This window comes from Pristiophorus japonicus, chromosome X (genome assembly GCF_044704955.1).
Source record: "Pristiophorus japonicus isolate sPriJap1 chromosome X, sPriJap1.hap1, whole genome shotgun sequence".
Taxonomy (NCBI): Eukaryota; Metazoa; Chordata; class Chondrichthyes; family Pristiophoridae; genus Pristiophorus; species Pristiophorus japonicus.
In genome coordinates, this window is record NC_092010.1 from 18,902,310 (window position 1) to 18,916,559 (window position 14,250).

A 14,250-nucleotide genomic window follows, 5' to 3' on the forward strand; every position below is an offset into this window, starting at 1 on the left:
CAACATCCAATCACCCCAAGGCACTTCATGGTGGACATAGACAGGGAAATGGAGTCATGGAGGGAGAGAAGTGACCAAAAGCTTGGTTGAAAAGGTGGGTTTTGAGACGGTTGTTGGCTGGTGTTCCAGAAAGTCGAGCCAAGGCAGCTGCAGGTTCTGCCACCAAATGGCGGGACGAAGGGAAAGGACCATGCAGAAAAGGCAGCATCAGAGGACCTGTGGGTGTGAGAGGGTCTATAAGGCTGGAGGAGGTTGCAGAGATAAGGTGGAGCGAAGCTGTGAAGGGATTTTAAAGTTGAGGTTAAATTATGGCGTTGGAGAACAGTGAGCCAATGTAGGTCAGCGAGGACAAAGATGATGGGCGAGTGGGATTTAGTATGGGTTAAGATATTGGTAGTTAGGTTTTGGACAATTTGGAGGATGAGAGGCAGGTAAGAGGGTTAATAGAATGGAGTTTAAAGGTGACCAAAGTGTGGATTAGGATTTCAGCAGTGGGGTGGTTGAGGTCAGGGTGTAGGTAGACAATGTGGAGATGGAGATCAGCAGTCGTGGTGGATAGGATATGATACCAACTTTAGCATTGCATTTTCTGTTGAAATTTGACAGTTGGTGTGTAAATACAGAGCCATGTCAGCGATCAGATTTATCATTGCTGTATGCAGTGTAAATGTACCCTTACGAGATTTGAGAAGACCTACCAACTCCCCTTTATTTACATGGAGTCTCCTCCCATATGAAGATCGCAATCTTGCACCTAATGGGGATCCCTATTACCCACAGTGCTGAGTGGCATAGAAACGGCCCTTTTATACATGCTGCTCAGCACTGTTGGTAAACTTCTTTCTGCACACGTGGCCCCAGCACTTAAAAAATGCTAGGTAGAATTTTTGCATATATTGACTGATTTTTCACCAAAATACTGAGGAAAATGTTTAATTACATATTTTCGGGGTACAGGCCTCGATAACATGTGATTTGTGATTATTCATATCAAGCATCGAGTTTTCAGAGCAGCTAGTATTGATGCCGAGGAATTCTGAACCATGGCGAAGAACTGTTCAGACAGGTCTCGTCCACCACAAGCTTATCTCGGATTGGGATTATGTTGTCATGGCAGAAAGGTGAGAAAGATCAAAGTGCCTTTGGTCCCTTCTCAGCTCAATCCTGGAGGTCTGTCCTGAAGATTGAAACTGGCATCCACAGGTACTAATGCGCATGGACAATTGGGATGGATGCGATGCCCCTGATATTGTCCTATCAATACCTTTTGAAGTCCCCTGTTGAACTGTGAAAGGCCATAATACTGCCCTTGGGCACTCCGCCACATGATCTCACTAACTGCAGTAGGCAGAAGAATAACATATGAAGATCATAACTGCAGTAGGCAAAAGATTAGTGAAGACAAACGTAGGTCCCTTGCAGTCAGATTCAGGTGAATTTATAATGGGGAACAAAGAAATGGCAGACCTATTGAACAAATACTTTGGTTCTGTCTTCACGAAGGAAGACACAAATAACCTTCCGGAAATACTAGGGGACCGAGGATCTAGTGAGAAGGAGGAACTGAAGGATATCCTTATTAGGCGTGAAATTGTGTTAGAGAAATTGATGGGATTGAAGGCCGATAAATCCCTGGGGCCTGATAGTCTGCATCCCAGTGGCCCTAGAAATAGTGGATGCATTGGTGATCATTTTCCAACAGTCTGTTGACTCTGGATCAGTTCCTATGGACTGGAGGGTAGCTAATGTAATCCCACTTTTTAAAAAAGGGAGAGAGAAAACAGATAATTATAGACCAGTTAGTCTGACATCAGTAGTGGGGAAAATGTTGGAATCAATTATTAAAGATGTAATTGCAGCGCATTTGGAAAGCAGTGTCAGGATCGGTCCAAGTCAGCATGGATTTATGAAAGGGAAATCATGCTTGACAAATCTTCTGGAATTTTTTGAGGGTGTAACTAGTAGAGTGGACAAGGGAGAACCAGTGGATGTGGTGTATTTGGACTTTCAAATGGCTTTTGACAAGGTCCCACACGAGATTGGTGTGCAAAATTAAAGCACGTAGTATTGGGGGCAATGTACTGACGTGGATAGAGAACTGGTTGGCAGACAGGAAGCAGAGAGTCGGGATAAACGGGTCCTTTTCAGAATGGCAGGCAGTGACTAGTGGGGTACCGCAGGGCTCAGTGCTGAGACCCCAGCTATTTACAATATACATTAATGATTTGGATGAAGGAATTGAGTGTAATATCTCCAAGTTTGCAGATGACACTAAGCTGGGTGGCAGTGTGAGCTGTGAGGAGGATGCTAAGAGGCTGCAGGGTGACTTGGACAGGTTAGGTGAGTGGGCAAATGCATGGCAGTATAATGCGGATAAATGTGAGGTTATCTACTTTGGTGGCAAAAACACGAAGGCAGAATATTATCTGAATGGCGACAGATTAGGAAAAGGGGAGGTGCAACGAGACCTGGGTGTCATGGTACATCAGTCATTGAAAGTTGGCATGCAGGTATAGCAGGCGGTGAAGAAGGCAAATGGTATGTTGGCCTTCATAGCTAGGGGATTTGAGTATAGCTGCATTTGTACAGGGCCTTGGTGAGGCCTCACCTGGAGTATTGTGTACAGTTTTGGTCTCCTAATCTGAGGAAGGACATTCTTGCTATTGAGGGAGTACAGCGAAGGTTCACCAGACTGATTCTCGGGATGGCAGGACTGACATATGAGGAGAGACTGGATCGACTGGGCCTGTATTCACTGGAGTTTAGAAGGATGAGAGGGGATCTCATAGAAACATATAAAATTCTGACGGGACTGGACAGGTTAGATGCAGGAAGAATGTTCCCGATGTTGGGGAAGTCCAGAACCAGGGGACATAGTCTAAGGATAACGGGTAAGCCATTTAGGACTGAGATGAGGAGAAACTTCTTCACTCAGAGAGTTGTTAACCTGTGAAATTTCCTACTGCAGAGAGTTGTTGATGCCAGTTCATTGGATATATTCAAGAGGGAGTTGGATATGGCCCTTAAGGCTAAAGGGATCAAGGGGTATGGAGAGAAAGCAGGAAAGAGGGGTACTGAGGTGAATGATCAGCCATGATCTTACTGAATGGCGTTGCAGGCTCGAAGGGCCGAATGGCCTACTCCTGCACCTATTTTCTATGTTTCTATGCAACACAATTTCAAACATTGGCTTAGGCTGTAACCTACACAGCAGGTTTATTGAACATTAAACAGGTGAATGAAGTTAAAGGCAAACCGTATATCTGCAGCAATTGCAGACCACTACACTCGCAGTCAAAAATAACAACGGTGCTACTACTGTACCAACTCTACATAAAACTGACCTTTGAAATGTATTCTTACGTGGTTGTATCCTACCGTGGAGTTCCTTATCTCTGGTGGCCTGGTGCAATACAGCTCTAAAACCTTTTGGATATTTAAAACTGTATTTTTCATAACTGCGTTTAGGTGATCAGCAGGCTTTGAAAGAGTTCTGATGTTCCATGAAGCCAATGCAAGGTTTACTTTCTTACTGTTGTGCTACCTTAGTGTAAAGGATAGCTTTTGACCTTGGTTAGCTGTTTGTTAAGAGGTTGATTGTGTTTTTTTTTTAATGTACGTTGGACACTATAAACCCTAAATGGAGCTGCATGGCCCTCCAGAATACTGCTGAATGAAGTTGCAGCCTCAAAACACTCAACACCAAGCGGCCAGAGTCCCAGACGGACCTACATGCAGGTCTGCAGCTATGGCTCCCAGCAATCCCAATCCTGCTATTTCACTCACTCATTGCCACATAGCTTCGATTTCCTCATCTCACCCAACAGGGGGACAAAACCTCTGTGCAGGAATGGATTTGAGTGAAAGTGGTTTGGATTGAGTCATTTCCATGAGCCAGTTCATGCTCCAAAGGCAAAATGGTTGGCAAACTTTGAAATGCAATCCATGAACATCAGTGGAGAAACTCTTGAGAATCTGCTTCACAGGACACTGCTGCAGCTGGGGGGTCTGCTTTTTCCTGTAACTACATTTGAGAAGGTTGGACTGGGATGATCACCAGCCTCATCCAAGCATGACTGACTCATCATCATCATAGGCAGTCCCTCGGAATCGAGGAAGACTTGCTTCCACTCTTAACATGAGTTCTTAGGTGGCTGAACAGTCCAATACGAGAACCACAGTCCCTGTCACAGGTGGGACAGATAGTCGTTGAGGGAAAGGGTGGGCGGGACTGGTTTGCCGCACGCTCCTTCCGCTGCCTGCGCTTGGTTTCTGCATGTTCTCGGCGATGAGACTCGAGGAGCTCAGCGCCCTCCCGGATGCACTTCCTCCACTTAGGGCAGTCTTTGGCCAGGGTCGGTGGGGATGTTGCACTTTATCAGGGAGACTTTGAGGGCGTCCTTGTAACGTTTCCTCTGCCCACCTTTGGCTCGTTTGCCGTGAAGGAGTTCCGAGTAGTGTGCTTGCTTTGGGAGTCTTGTGTCTGGCATGCGAACTATGTGGCCTGGCCAGCGGAGCTGATCAAGTGTGGTCAGTGCTTCAATGCTGGGGATGTTGGCCTGGCCGAGGACGCTAATGTTTGTGCATTTGTCCTCCCAGGGGATTTGTAGGATCTTGCGGAGACATCGTTGGTGGTATTTCTCCAGCAACTTGAGGTGTCTACTGTACATGGTCCATGTCTCTGAGCCATACAGGAGGGCGGGTATCACTACAGCCCTGTAGACCATGAGCTTGGTGGTGGATTTGAGGGCCAGGTCTTCAAACACACTTCCTCAGGCGGCCGAAGGCTGCACTGGCGCACTGGAGGCGGTGTTGAATCTCGTCGTCGATACCTGCTCTTGGTGATAAGAGGCTCGGCCCAAGGTATGAGAAATGGTTCACGTTGTCCAGGGCCACGCCGTGGATCTTGATGACTGGGGGGCAGTGCTGTGCGGTGAGGACAGGCTGGTGGGGAGGACCTTTGTCTTACGGATGTTTAACGTAAGGCACATGCTTTCATACGCCTACTTGTCTGCCCTCTACCCTGTGACCTTCTGGGAGCACAGCTAGTGCCAGTATAGCTCTTCGAGCCATCGGGACAGACAAGCCCCCTCGTCACATCGAGACTGCCAGGAGGTAGGATGACCTTTATCAAGACCTCAAGAAGATTGTTTTTATTGCTAACTTTATATAAATGCTTGTTAATCCATTTTTTGAGGGATTCGAGTACAGAGCCATGCTGTGGAGGATGTCTTATCAGCAACCCTTTACTTGCATTTCACATCACATGTTGATATTTTTGCTAATAGAAAAGTCAGAAGTTTTGACTGGTTGCCCATTAACAAGCAGTGACACGGCAGTAGTCCCTGACACCACTAGATGGTGCCATGTGCACAAAGATCTGTGGAAAGTTACCCAGTTACATCTGCTGCAGCTGAAATGTTTAAAAACTAATTTTATATGACCTCCCTCTCCCATTGTCCAGCAGACAGAAAATGATGGGTACCTGTAATTGTCCATAATGCTGCTGGTGTCACAATGCAGAAGGAACAGTGTTTTTCTCTGGTTATTTATATCGTCAAGGAGAAGTCAGAATCTGTATTTCCAAAGAACACTTTATTTGCAGGAGCCTTTGCTAGCTCAGTCACTCCCAACTCTCTCAATGACTGCTGTTGTATACGTACATAGATAATTCCTCAATCTATCCACCTGATGGTAGTGTTTCAGGAATCTAGACAAAACATTGAGGAGAAATTCGGTCGCATCTCATTTGGGGCGGTAATTTTAGCGCCTTGACAAAGTTTGCGCCCTCTGCCCAGAAATTGGTCATAATCGTTCGAAGAGCTGACAAGGGCACTAAATCAGACATTGCACACTACAACTGGAGGGGGGGGTGCCACAACAAAAGTTTGGTCGGTAAATTTGCCGGACCCATTGCACATGTGTGGAACTCCAAGTCAGATCCCAGGATCGGCCAAGTCTTAAAGGCGTGGCATAGTAATGCACCCATTAAAGTTTTCAAAATCACCTTTTCTCAAGTTGAACTCTTATGTCTGTCTGCCGCTGTAAACTAGGAGGCTCACGCACCGTGCTGTGTGTAAACGTTGCACTGACTGTGACCTCCCAGGGAAGCACTTCCTCCTCTCTTAAGTAACCACCAGTTAACGACTCTGCAAGCCTGCACCGACTGTTTTTCCAGACGTTGTTATTGGCGGGCGCTCAATGAGGCGGCCGCACTGAATTTACCGACTGGGGCGCGAGTGTGGGCGTTGCACCAGGAACATGTCAGGATCGGAGCGATCGTCAGCAGACAGGCGCTAACGGTTTGTGGCCCCGGTAAACCTCGAATGAATTTTCGGTCGGGGCGCTAAACGCTGTGCTCCCGGTCAGTAACCTCTTACGCTCCCATTAACGCTAACTCAGGCATTAGACAACCGAAAATCCAGCCCTAAAGGTCCATGACCAGTGTTACGAGACAATAGGGGAAGTTAAGAGGGGTTAGGGTACATAGCTAGGGACAGTTCAATATAAATCTAGAGATACAATGCTTACCTATACAAGGGCTTGTACAGTCATATCTGCAATAGTCTGCCCAGTTTTGGTCTTCTCAAATGGCAAGGGATGTTGACGTACAGAAGGTCCAGAGGATTGCAACCAAAATGAAACCTAGTCTTGGGGCTCTTAGTAATCAGGACAGGCTCAGGGACCTGTTTTTGTTTCATTGCAGAAGTGTAGTTTCAGGAGATAGTGTGGTTTTTAAAATGATGAAGGGAATGGTTTCTGTTTAGGTGGATAGGTTATTTGAGTAGATGATAATAGAGGGCATAAATATAAAGTATGAAAAGAGAGTTCGTTTAGCCGCTACTAAGTATTTGTTTTCACATGGAGTCTTGTTAGTGCGGTGGGCTGACTACAGGTTGGTTGGCCTTCCTGGTCTGTATGGCTCAGCTAATTACTGGACAAAGTCACTTAGTCATCTGGTGAGCCTACCTTTTGCCTTTACCTTGCGTATGGTGTGTATGTACACATCAGAAAGTATTTATGTATATTTAAAGAATGTGGACTCCAAAACTGGAAAATATGCCAAGCAAAGTTTCAAAATTCTGACATTTCCATGGGGGGAAAGAGGACTGACTATTTTTCATGTGTATATCATAGAATCATAGAACAGTTACAGCACAGTAGGAGGCCATTCGGCCTGTCAAGCCCATGCCGGCTCTCAGCCAGTCCCACTCTCCCGCCCTTTCCCCGTAGCCCTGCAAAATGTTTTCTTTCAGGTCCTCATCCAATTCCCTTTTGAAAGCCATGATTGAGTCTGCCTCCACCATCCTCTCAGGCCGTGCATTCCAGATCCTAACCACTCGCTGCGTAAAAACGTTTTTTCTTACATCACCTTTGGTTCTTTTGCCAATCACCCTCTGTGTCCTCTGGTTCTCGACCCTTCCACCAATGGGAACAGTTTCTCTCTATCTACTCTGTCCAGACCCCTCATGATTTTGAACACCTCAATCAAATCTCCTCTCAAAGTTCTCTGCTCTAAGGAGAACAACCCCAGCTTCTCCAGTCTATCCACGTAACTGAAGTCCCTCATCCCTGGAACCATTCTCGTAAATCTTTTCTGCACCAGTGTTTTATACAGGTTCATCATAATTACCACACTTGTACTCTATATCTCTATTCATGAAACCCAGGATCCCGTAATCTGTTTTAACCGCTTTCTCAACCTGCCCTGCCACCTTTAACAATTTGTGCACATATACCCCCAGGTGTCTCTGTTCATACACCCACTTTAGAATTGTACCCTTTAGTTTATATTTTCTCTCATTCTACCAAAATGTATCACCTTGCACTTTTCTGCGTTAAATTTCATTTGCCACGTGTCCACTCATTCCACCAGCCTGTCTGTCCTCTTGAAGTCTATCACTGTTCGCTATACTTCCAAGTTTTGTGTCATCTACAAATTTTGAAATTATACATCCAAGTCATTAATATATATCAAGAAAAGGAGTGGTCCCAGTACCGACCCCTGGGGAACACCACTGTATACCTTCCTCCAGTCCGAAAAACAACCGTTCACCACTACTCTCTGTTTCCTGTCACACTGCCACTGTCCCTTTTATTCCATGAGCTTCAACTTTGCTGGCAAGCCTATTGTGTGGCACTTTGTCGAACACCTTTTGGAAATTCATGTACATCACATCAACCACATTGCCCTCATCAACCCTCTCTGTTACCTCATCAAAAAACTCAATCAAGTTGGTTAAACACGACTTGCCTTTAACACATCTGTGCTGGCTTTCCTTAATTAATTTTGTCCCTTTTCTGGTCAGTTCTAAACTTACCACTGAGCCAGGCTTGAAAAGACATCTGGATATTCTTTGCGAAATTGATCAAAGATGAGCAGCCTCCTGGGCCTTGAAGCTGCCTGTAGTGTGGCCCTAGTAATCTGCGGACTAGTCCTTGACTAGTTCCATGTGTTGCGCTGCTTTCCTGCCAAGTATGTTGGTGGTGTTTGGGATGACTGCATCTTTTGTGTGGTGTTTTGTACCATTCTTTGGGTTCACCAATTTCACTCAGCCGCACCCTGGAGGCTTAGGGCAGACTTGCTGTGAATTACTTGAATGTGGTGTGTCTCTTAAAGGTGATAGTTGCACAGATATCCCAACTGCTTGGCTGCGATCATGTTATAGCTTACAACTGATATGTAAGGTAATTGCCAAAAGAACCAGGAGGAGAGTTTTTTTGATTTGGAATGGGCTGCCTGAAAGGACGGTCAAAGCAGATTCAATAAATCATTTTCAAAAGGGAATTGGATAAATACTTGAAGTGTAAAAATTTGCAGGGCTCTGGGGGAAGAGCAGAGGTTGGACTAATTGGATAACTCTTTCAAAGAACTGGTGCAGGCACGATGAGCCGAATGTCCTTCTGTGCTGTATCATTCTCTGAGACTTAAAAAAGGCACATGACAGATCTCAGGATAATAAGGCAAAAGAGATCAAACGGTATATTAAAAAAATAGAGGGGAAGTAAAGGAAAGATATTAGAAAGACTAAGAGAAAGTATGAAGAGACTGGCAGATAACAAAGGGAAATAATAAAAGATTTTATGAATAGATAAAACAACAGTCGGCTGATTAGAGATGAAGATGGAAATGATCTTAAGGACAATGGTGGCGATACTAATTGAGGACTTTGCCTTGGTAATGGGTAAGCTTCTGGAGGACATCATACGGGATGAAATTCCAGCTCACCTAGAAAGATGCGGGTTAATTACGGACAGTAATCATAGCAAATGTAATTTATTTTATGAGGCAATCATGGAGTGTAGTGATAAAGGAAACGTAGTGGGTTTGTGTATATGGATTTTCAAAGGGCATTTGATAAAGGGCCATGTGGAAGACTTGTTGTTAAAATGAATGTTTGTGGTATTAGAGGCTGTGACAGCATGGATGGGAAGTTAGTTGAATAGAAAGCAGAGTACTGGTTAATAGATTTTTTTGAACGAGGCGGATGTAAACAGTGATATTCACCAGTGAGCAATGTTGGGACCATTGCTCTTCCCAGTATATATAAATGATCTGGACTTGGGTATAGGGGGCACAATGCCAATATTTGCAGACAACCAAAAACTGGGATTGTGGTTAACTATGAAGAAGGCAGTCAGTGATTTCAGGAGGGCATGAATTAATAGATTGGGCAGGTAGATCTCGGATAAAACATAACGTGGGGAAATGTGAGGTGATATATTTTGGAAGGAAGAATGAGAGGAAATATACACTAAATGGTAAAACTTTAAAAGGAGTAGAGGAGCAGAGAGACTTAGTGATTCAGATAAATAAATCTTTAAAAGTGGGGGTACAAGTTGATAAAGCTGTATAAAAGCATCTGGATTCCTAGGTTTTAGAAAGGGGTATAGAGTACAGAAACAAAGAGGTAATGGCAAACCTGTACAAATCATTGGTCAGGCTATTATAGGTGCCTTACTTTCGGAAGGATGTCAAGACCATGGAGCGAGTGCAGAAGAGATTCACCAAGATGATACCAGGAATGAGAGGCTCTACATACGAGGAGAAACCAGAGACTCTGGACATCTTTGCCCTGGAGCAGAGAGGATTGAGAGAAGATCTGATAGAGAGGTTCCAAATGATAAAGCATTTTGATGAGGTAGTTGGGGAAACTATTTCCACTGGTCGGTGAGTCGGTAACTGGAGGGCTGAAATTTAAGATCCTTTCCAAAAGAGCAAAGAGAGAGGTGAGGAGTTTTTTTTACATAAAGGGTTGTTTGGATATGGAATGTCCAACCAGAAACAGTTGTGGAAGCAAAAACTATCATAACTTTTAAAAGGAAATGGATAAATATTTGAAAAATTAAAAAATGAAAGGATATGTGGAAAGGGCAGGGGACTGGAGCTGAGGGAATAGGTCTTTCAGAGAGAGGCCACAGAGACAATGGGACGAATGGCCTCCATCTGTATGGTACAGTTCTCGGATTCTAGCGACGGATTGTTTTATAGTAATGGCACAGATCAGCATGGTTATGGAGTAAGTTGTTGGCTTCTGTGGTGAGTGCTGATTCGCTGTGTGCCTTCAAAAGAGAGCTGGAGGGGTGGAGGAGATCACATCATACAAGAGGTGCCAAATAATACCAGTCATGCTCAATGTGGTCTTCTGGACTAGTTTCGATCACCTAGAGAGATCAGAGGGAAACTTTGCCCCTAATTGGCCATGGGTTTTTTAGATCTGATTTTTTACGCCTCTCCCGAGACTACATGGGACCCACCTGGGGGGTAAGGAGGATCTTGGCATCTCGACAAGGCATCAGAACTGTGGGACCTGTCTGATGTTTTTGTGTGTTCGTATGTTTCAGAACGATGGGGTTTTTCCTCTCTGCTTTTCTCTGATTTCTCTCCTCTTTGTGTGTGTCTGTATCTATGTGTGTCTGTATCTGTGTATGTGTGTGTGTGTCTGTGTCTATCTGTGTGTGTGTGTCTGTGTCTATCTGTGTGTGTGTGTCTGTGTAACTGTGTCTATCTGTTTGCATGTGTGTGTCTGTATCTGTGTTTGCGTGTGTGTGTCTGTGTGTATCTCGGTGTGTCTGTACCTGTGTGTGTCTGTGTGTATCTCAGTGTGTGTGTATCTTGGTGTGTCTTTACCTGTGTGTGTGTGTCTGTGTGTCTCTTGGTGTGTCTGTACGTGTGTGTCTGTATCTTGGTGTGTCTATACCTGTATGTGTGTCTGTGTGTATCTCGGTGTGTCTGTACCTGTGTGTGTGTCTGTGTATCTCGGTGTGTCTGTACCCGTGTGTGTGTGTGTATCTTGGTGTGTCTGTACCTGTGTGTGTGTGTGTGTGTGTGTGTGAGTATCTTGGTGTGTCTGTACCTGTGTGTGTGCGTGTCTGTGTGCATCTCGGTGTGTCTGTACCTGTGTGTGTGTGTATCTTGGTGTGCGTGTCTGTGTGCATCTCGGTGTGTCTGTACCTGTGTGTGTGTGTGTATCTTGGAGTGGGTGTGTGTGTATCTCGGTGTGGCTGTGTGTGTGTGTATCTCGGTGTGTCGCTGTGTGTATCTCGGTGTGTGTGTGTGTATCTCGGTGTGTCTGTGTGTGTGTGTGTATCGGTGTGTCTGTGTGTGTGTATCTCGGTGTGTCTGTGTGTGTGTGTATCTCGGTGTGTCTGTGTGTGTGTGTATCTCCGGTGTGTCTGTGTGTGTGTGTATCTCCGGTGTGTCTGTGTGTGTGTGTGTGTATCTCCGGTGTGTCTCTGTGTGTGTGTGTGTATCTCGGTGTGTGTGTGTGTGTGTATCTCGGTGTGTCTGGGGGTGTGTATCTCGGTGTGGCTGTACCTGTGTGTGGCTGTACCTGTGTGTGTGTCTCTTGGTGTGCCTGTACCTGTGTTGTGTGTGTGTATCTTGGTATGCCTGTACCTGTGTTGTGTGCATCTCGGTGTGTCTGTACGTGTGTGTGTGTGTGTGTGTGTGTATCTCGGTGTGTCTGTACCTGTGTGTGTGTGTGTGTGTGTGTATCTCGGAGTGGGTGTGTGTGTGTGTGTATCTCGGAGTGGGTGTGTGTGTGTGTGTATCTCGGAGTGGGTGTGTGTGTGTGTGTATCTCGGAGTGGGTGTGTGTGTGTGTGTATCTCGGAGTGGGTGTGTGTGTGTGTGTATCTCGGAGTGGGTGTGTGTGTGTGTGTATCTCGGAGTGGGTGTGTGTGTGTGTGTATCTCGGAGTGGGTGTGTGTGTGTATCTCGGAGTGGGTGTGTGTGTGTATCTCGGAGTGGGTGTGCGTGTGTGTGTATCTCGGAGTGGGTGTGCGTGTGTGTGTATCTCGGAGTGGGTGTGTGTGTGTGTGTATCTCGGTGTGGCTGTGTGTGTGTGTATCTCGGTGTGGCTGTGTGTGTGTATCTCGGTGTGGCTGTGTGTGTGTATCTCGGTGTGGCTGTGTGTGTGTATCTCGGTGTGGCTGTGTGTGTGTGTATCTCGGTGTGGCTGTGTGTGTGTATCTCGGTGTGGCTGTGTGTGTGTGTATCTCGGTGTGGCTGTGTGTGTGTGTATCTCGGTGTGGCTGTGTGTGTGTGTATCTCGGTGTGGCTGTGTGTGTGTATCTCGGTGTGGCTGTGTGTGTGTGTATCTCGGTGTGGCTGTGTGTGTGTGTATCTCGGTGTGGCTGTGTGTGTGTGCATCTCGGTGTGTCTGTACGTGTGTGTGTGTGTGTGTGTGTGTGTATCTCGGTGTGTCTGTACCTGTGTGTGTGTGTGTGTATCTCGGAGTGGGTGTGTGTGTGTGTGTATCTCGGAGTGGGTGTGTGTGTATCTCGGAGTGGGTGTGTGTGTGTGTGTATCTCGGAGTGGGTGTGTGTGTATCTCGGAGTGGGTGTGTGTGTGTGTGTGTATCTCGGAGTGGGTGTGTGTGTGTGTGTATCTCGGAGTGGGTGTGTGTGTGTGTGTATCTCGGAGTGGGTGTGTGTGTGTGTGTGTATCTCGGAGTGGGTGTGTGTGTGTGTGTATCTCGGAGTGGGTGTGTGTGTGTGTGTGTATCTCGGAGTGGGTGTGTGTGTGTGTGTGTATCTCGGAGTGGGTGTGTGTGTGTGTGTGTATCTCGGAGTGGGTGTGTGTGTGTGTGTGTATCTCGGAGTGGGTGTGTGTGTGTGTGTGTATCTCGGAGTGGGTGTGTGTGTGTGTGTGTATCTCGGAGTGGGTGTGTGTGTGTGTATCTCGGAGTGTGTGTGTGTGTGTATCTCGGAGTGGGTGTGTGTGTGTGTGTATCTCGGAGTGGGTGTGTGTGTGTGTGTATCTCGGAGTGGGTGTGTGTGTGTGTGTATCTCGGAGTGTGTGTGTATCTCGGAGTGGGTGTGTGTGTGTGTGTATCTCGGAGTGGGTGTGTGTGTGTGTGTATCTCGGAGTGGGTGTGTGTGTGTGTGTATCTCGGAGTGGGTGTGTGTGTGTGTGTATCTCGGAGTGGGTGTGTGTGTGTGTGTATCTCGGAGTGGGTGTGTGTGTATCTCGGAGTGGGGGTGTGTGTGTATCTCGGAGTGGGTGTGTGTGTGTATCTCGGAGTGGGTGTGTGTGTGTATCTCGGAGTGGGTGTGTGTGTGTGTGTATCTCGGAGTGGGTGTGTGTGTGTGTGTATCTCGGAGTGGGTGTGTGTGTGTGTGTATCTCGGAGTGGGTGTGTGTGTGTGTGTATCTCGGAGTGGGTGTGTGTGTGTGTGTATCTCGGAGTGGGTGTGTGTGTGTGTGTATCTCGGAGTGGGTGTGTGTGTATCTCGGAGTGGGTGTGTGTGTATCTCGGTGTGGCTGTGTGTGTGTGTATCTCGGTGTGGCTGTGTGTGTGTGTATCTCGGTGTGGCTGTGTGTGTGTGTATCTCGGTGTGGCTGTGTGTGTGTATCTCGGTGTGGCTGTGTGTGTGTATCTCGGTGTGGCTGTGTGTGTGTGTATCTCGGTGTGGCTGTGTGTGTGTGTATCTCGGTGTGGCTGTGTGTGTGTGTATCTCGGTGTGGCTGTGTGTGTGTATCTCGGTGTGGCTGTGTGTGTGTATCTCGGTGTGGCTGTGTGTGTGTGTATCTCGGTGTGGCTGTGTGTGTGTGTATCTCGGTGTGGCTGTGTGTGTGTGTATCTCGGTGTGGCTGTGTGTGTGTGTATCTCGGTGTGGCTGTGTGTGTGTGTATCTCGGTGTGTCTGTGTGTGTGTATCTCAGTGTGTGTGGGTGTGTCTGTGTGTGTGTGTATCTCACTGTGTGTGGCTGTGTGTATCTCGGTGTGGCTGTGTGTGTGTATCTCT